This window comes from Brassica oleracea, chromosome C2 (genome assembly GCF_000695525.1).
Source record: "Brassica oleracea var. oleracea cultivar TO1000 chromosome C2, BOL, whole genome shotgun sequence".
NCBI lineage: Eukaryota > Viridiplantae > Streptophyta > Magnoliopsida > Brassicales > Brassicaceae > Brassica > Brassica oleracea.
In genome coordinates this window covers 29,922,651-29,929,171 of record NC_027749.1, presented here as the reverse complement: position 1 = coordinate 29,929,171, position 6,521 = coordinate 29,922,651, and the positions used below count along the sequence as shown (strand labels likewise).

Genomic DNA, 6,521 nt, shown 5'->3' with positions numbered 1-6,521 from the left:
AGTTAGTTTTATGTTTGACTTTGAGTTTTGAGTCAATCTTGCAAAAATTTATATCGTGGCATGAATTTGCATGAATTTTAGGGTTTTAAGCATGTACAAAAAAATAGTGGCATTTCGTGGCTATTTTATAAAGACCTACAAAAAATTTTAAATCGTAGCAAGAAAATACTCTTTATAAATTGTCTTTTTTTTCCTTCAATCTTTGATGATTTGTTTTGTAAATAATTTTTCTTACTTATATCTTATTTCAAAATTTATATTTTGTACTTTGGAATTTAAGTTTAAAGTTATTTTTGAACATAATAAATTGATATTTATTTTAAGAATTAATATTTAAGTTTGGTCATCATTTAAAAAGTTTGTATGTTTACACATAATGTATAATATATGTTTGAAGTTATGATTTAGGATATAGAGACTGATTAAAGATTAAGGATATGTGGTTAGGAAACTATAGTTTAAGATCAAGAAGATTAAATTTTAAGTTTTGTATGTTTACACAGAATGTATAATTTATGTTTGAAGTTATGATTTAGGATATAGAGATTGATTAAAGATTAAGGATATGTGGTTAGGAAATTATAGTTTAAGATCAAGAAGATTAAATTTTAAGTTTAATTTTAAGATTTAAAGTTATAATATAAAAAGATTAGAGTTTTAAGGGTTGTGTTTAGTGTTTAGGGCTTAAAACCATGTTTAAGGTTTAGGGGTTCAAATAGCTTTTCTTAGCATTATAAAAATGCTATTATAAGTCTTACGTAGTTTTATTAAGCCGCTTATATAATATTTTTGGCGCTTAAATCTAAATTCCCGTTAAGTACTGGTGAAACCAGTGATTTTATTTTTCCCGCTCACGTAATTCTTAAAATAGTATTAATTAAATGCTATTTTAGGTTTTTCTCTATCATAGCGTTTATCTAATGCTATTATATAATACGGAAATTTCTAAATCATCTACGATAGCAGTTCAGTAAAACGTGCTATAATAATGTGCTATCAATGTAGAATTTTTTTGTAGTGCAATTTGTCAAGCAATCCTAATGCCTAAACTATCGTTTGGATTAGAGAATGGTGACAAGCCTTAAGCTTAGATTCAATTGGTTCACGATTTGCCTTAACATCAACTTTCGTTGGCTAAGGACAAATCACCTATCTATGCTTTTTTTTCTAGCAACCTAAAACACTTTTGAAGATTAGATTAAACCTATGATCAGATGTTAAATGGAAAAACTGTGATCAGATGTTAAATGGCCAGTTAACAAAAGCAGTAAAGATAACAATAGATAGAGATATCAAAGAATAACAATCCTATTTGTGTCTAGCTCATTGATCCATGATCCCTAACACCATAATCCTAACAAGCGACTACTCAGCCATAAACAGAGAAATCACAGAGACAATACATAAAGAAAACATGCTGAATCAATAAACAAATAAGATAGGGTTCATGAATCTTCTCAAGAATGTCGAGATCCTTCTCCTTTTACAAGGTATGAAATCGTAACAATAGAACTTTAGGGTCTGGTTTCTTCTCAAAAACTAGCGTAGAAAATAATAGAAAAGAGGAAGATAATATATGTCAAGGTTCCTGACGTCTTAGAGAGAAAATTGGGATGATTAGGGCAAATCTCAAAATATTATAAGTTTCCATAAAAATCTCTCATGCGGGATCATGCACTCGGATGCTCCGCACGCTCGAGAGCAGCCTGCAAGGTTGTTCCGCTCGTGAAAATCTTCAATTCGGGTTCTTTCTGAATTTTTTGCTCCAAATGATCTTACTTCACTCATATAGAACTCCAGACCTGTAATGACTAAAAAGACTAGGAAGACTCGATAAAGACTTGAAAACCAATTAGAAAACATATATATAAGATGTCAAAAACACCATATATCAAAATTCTTTAAAAGTATGCAAATAGAGTTTTCTTAAAGGAGATAAAATCAAACTTCAAAGTTTCAAAACTAATTATTCGTGTATCTTGTAATACTACTATGTAAATGACATAAATTTTGATTAAACCATTTTTCAACTAAATTTTCATTGATAACCTTGTTAAATATATGGGTGGAATGCTAATGTCGGTGGAACACATGAACTTCTTTGGAAACCAAGTCAAGAAGAGGGAAACGACTGCCCAAGAAACAGACCATAACGACCAACTGAAACATCAAGCTACAAACTGAATCCTTCAACTAAACCATGACCTATCAAGACGTAAAAAAAACTAGACTTAATTGTCTTACGAGTAGGCGGAAGTCTTGCGAGACACAAAGCAAGAGAGCATGATACGATGAAGAGAAAGATCTTTTATCTGAACTCGATGACCACAAACACCCTCTAAGATGAAACCAAGACGAAAACCATGAAGAACCAAATCACAGGAGAACTCACTACTCAACCACACCTTCAACTGGATGCCTCAAAGCCTCACCTCAAAGAAGCCACCGAAGAAAACCAGAAACCAATGCCAAACCAAAAAACACACTTATTCAAAGGACAGGAGGAAGACTCTTCAGAAACTGGGAGATGGAATGGTTACCTGACATCAACACTTCTTCTTGAAAAACCTTCAACTGCTCTCTATACACCAATACTGTTCTGCTACACCGTTTCTAGAACAAAGACAAACTAAGCCAATTTCTAAATTCCATGACAGATTAGTAGAGATAAATCTCAACAGACTAGCAAAGAAACCACAAACTAAATAAAACCCTAACAAAAATCCACTACGAAGATGAGGGAGAATCTGAGACTCAATATAGGAAAGAAACGCACAACCAGAAGAAGCAGATGACACATACTCCGCAATCACAAGGCCAGCGACAAGACAAACATATCTAAGAATCAAACCGGACTCTGAAATCGAACTTCACGCGCCACCACGCTCCTCTAGGACAGGACCTTCACACCCATCAACCAAGTCGAATCTTCACCACATCTTCAGAGAGCAACAAAAGCACCCAACAAGGCAACAACAGAACAACGAAATTCGACTCCGATGCTGTGAGACGCACCGGAGTCAACCACCGACAAACCCTAAATCTATTTTTTTGTATAGAGAGGACATAGCTTCGGGAGAGAATGTTGACTGAGTAAACCTTTTTTCTTATGATTAATTAAACAACATTGAGGAATTAAAAATTACTAAATGGACCTTCACGTTGTAATCTCATATATATTAAAAGAGAAACATTGTCATTTAATAATTTCACATTACATTAGACACGTAGCAGCTTCATATCGATTTTAATTTGAGTATGCTGACGTGTCGGCCTCACAATCATTTAACAATTAATGCGTTCACAAAATAATTTTTTTAACTCTACCGCAGACAATTTAATGTGTTCACACTAACTTTTTTTTTAAATTAGTTCATTTTTAATTCCTGCATTTTTAACCTTTGTATTAGTGAACTGAAATTCTCTTTGTACAACTACTGAATAATATCACTTTGAAAGAAATAAATTATAAAATCATTAAGATTCACATCAACTAAAATGTTGGAATGAGAATGTGTTTTAGAAATGAAAAGTTTCATATCTTTCCGAACTTAGCCATGGTTGAGGTTTCTAAACACGGAGACAATAAATAATTGTGATTGGTTATGAATTAAGGAAATTGAGGTAAAAACACCACACACAAAGTCGGATTTTTAGTTTAGCCAAATATTTATTTTTTTTTACAGAGTTTTCATATCAGACCAAGAACTAGAAATATAATCAGATTGCTAGAAAAAACAAATCAGAAAAGTTTTACAAGAAAAAAAAATTCATTAAATCGATTTAAAAACATAATTCAGGTCCCGACTGAAGATATCATATTATTTTTCATGCAATTCTAACACTTTTCGCTTGATTGTATCGTATTTTTATTATATTTACCAAGAATTTTTATAAGAAAATACACGTTATTGGTTATAGACTAGACTAGTTTTGCAACATGCCCAACAATATTGACATGACACTCAACCATTTTATTAGCATTCTTAACGTATGATTCAATAATTATGTATGTTAAATAAGCCCATAATATTTGTTTTACACTTATTTTATTTTGCTTTATATTAATAGAAGAAAGTAAGTTTGGGTAAAATATCTGGATCCGAAGAACCAAACCGAAGTAGATTTGAAAGTAATACTAAACACAAACTAAAACTGATTAAGTACTCATATAGATCTAAAAGTTTAATATCCAGATAACCAGATCCGAATCTGATCCAAACTAAAATTTTTGGATACCAAAAATATCTAAATCACAGTTATATACTTAAATATGTTAATTATTTTAAATTTTTATATATATATTAGATATTAAAAATACGAAAAAATCTAAAAATTATCAACACAGTCACAAGTAAATATCTAAAAATAACAGAAAATGTTTAAAATAATGAAAATATTTATTTGTTCTCCATCCAAATATTTAATTTGAACTAATTTTTATGTAAATTTAAATATTTAGTCTTACATTATTCAAATTTTTATGTTTTATATTATTTTATTTTTGAATTTTGAGGATTTAAATATATTTGGATTTTTGTTAAAAAAATACATAATTAAGATGGGTACTCGAATTCGAATCCGCACCAAATCCGGACCGAAACCGCAATGTAGGCCTGGGCATTTTACCCGGACCCGGTTCGGGTCCGGAACCGGAACCGAGAATTTTACCCTATTGGGTCTACTGATGGAGGACCCGCGAGTAGCAGGTTCGGGTCCAAAACCGACCCTGGACCCGATCGGGTATTTTTGGAACCGAAAATATTAGAGTTAATGAGTCTTGAAACCCGATGCACCTACCCTTTAGTCCTTTACATTTTCCCAGTTTCCCTTGTGTATTGTTTCCATTTCCCCAAAAAACAATTGAGAAAAGAAAATTGGGATTTACTACCCATAAATACGAAAATCAAGCAAATAACAAACTGCAATAAGAGAATCCAATGTTTCTCCTCCATCAGAAACGTCCAGAAATCGATCCCGGGTTTAACTTGATGTGTAATTGCGTATAATTACATGTTTATTGTTCTAGTTTTCACTTGATCTTGATGTGTTGTTTGTTGTTCGAGTTTGTTCTTATTGTTTGTTGTTCAAAATTTTGTTCTGTTCATATTTTTTTGTTCTGAGTTTGTTTATGTTTTCTGTTCAAGTTCGCCATGCTGTTCGACTTTGACTTGATCGTGAATTGATTATGTTGTAACTATTGTTCTTGTTGTGCCTTGCTTTATAATTAAGTTATTATGTAGTTCGACTTGACTTGACTTGACTTTTACAAGTTTGACTTGTTTTTTGTTCTCGTGATTAAGAGTATGATGATGATCTCTGCTTTTTTTTGTGTGTTTTGGAATGGAAACTTGATCAAGTGTTATGTGAGCAAAAGAATGGATAATGTATTTGGTGAACTGCACTACTGTAGGTTGTTTTTATTGTCATGGATATTGTATTATGTTCGAGTAAAATTAAAGGTTTTATGTTCGGGTATTGCAGGTTCATGGGTATAATTAGACCCGAAACTCATATTTATACCCGAAAATATGTGGAACTGACCCGAAATATCAGGAACCGACCCGAAAAATGTGAAATTTACCAGAACATGGACCCGAACTATCTGGAACCGACCCGGTACAATAAAGACCCAAAAATTTTTCGGGTATTAACAGGTACGAGATAAGTGGACCCGAACTAACCCGGACCCGATAGGACCCGACCCGGACCCGATAGGACCCGACCCGAAACCGACCCGAAATTTTTTAAGAACCTATATGGGTCTAAAATTCTAGGACCCGAAAGACCCGGACCCGATAAGACCCGATCCGAACCCGACCCGATCCGAACCCGACTCGAGGATCCGGATGCCCAGGCCTATCGTAATGATTCCAACCAAATCCAAATCAAATTTTGTAAATATACGGATACGATTTAAATTTTTAACTCTAAAAATCCGAAATCCGAATAGATTAACAGAATCCAAACGGATATATGAATGCCCATCCCTAGAAAAAATTATAAAACAAATCTCTTAGTACAATATACAATAAAAAATCTAATAAATTATTTCACTGTGCGTGGATTACTGCTTACTAACAATAATACTCTCTCTGTTCCTAAATATAAGATGTTAAAATAATTTTTATGTTCTAATATGTAGGATGTTCTTTTATTTCTAGGTAGCTTTAAATTTATCAAAATTTGTGTAACCAATCAAATTTAATAGTTCTATTTTGTAATTGGTTGAATAACTTTTAATTAAAAAATTTAATGATACTTTTTAAATAAAAAATAATTTTTTTAATAAGTATGTTTTACTTAAAAAATTTTTATATTTAGGATCAGAGGGAGTATTTGAAAATCGACTCAATTAATTTAAGTTAGTAAAAGTTTACCGTTATGTACATGATTAAATCTGAAATGCTGAGGGGTAGCATCGACATTTTACTACAGCAATAAAGCCGTTGACTAGAAAAGGGAACTAAATTACAGCTCAGCAGCAAATGCCTTGTCTCTCTCCGGCTCCCCCCCCCCCT

General features: G+C 32.3%; 1 long non-coding RNA gene across 1 annotated transcript; it reads right to left on the bottom strand.

Moving 5' to 3' along the window:
* Positions 1 to 1,406: 1,406 nt before the first annotated feature.
* Positions 1,407 to 3,094, bottom strand: LOC106322521. Its single transcript, XR_001266441.1, has 2 exons — positions 2,050 to 3,094; positions 1,407 to 1,811 (listed from the first exon to the last, which is right to left on the bottom strand). It is a non-coding gene; the product is annotated as an uncharacterized LOC106322521 (long non-coding RNA).
* Between the last annotated feature and the right edge of the window lie 3,427 nt (positions 3,095 to 6,521).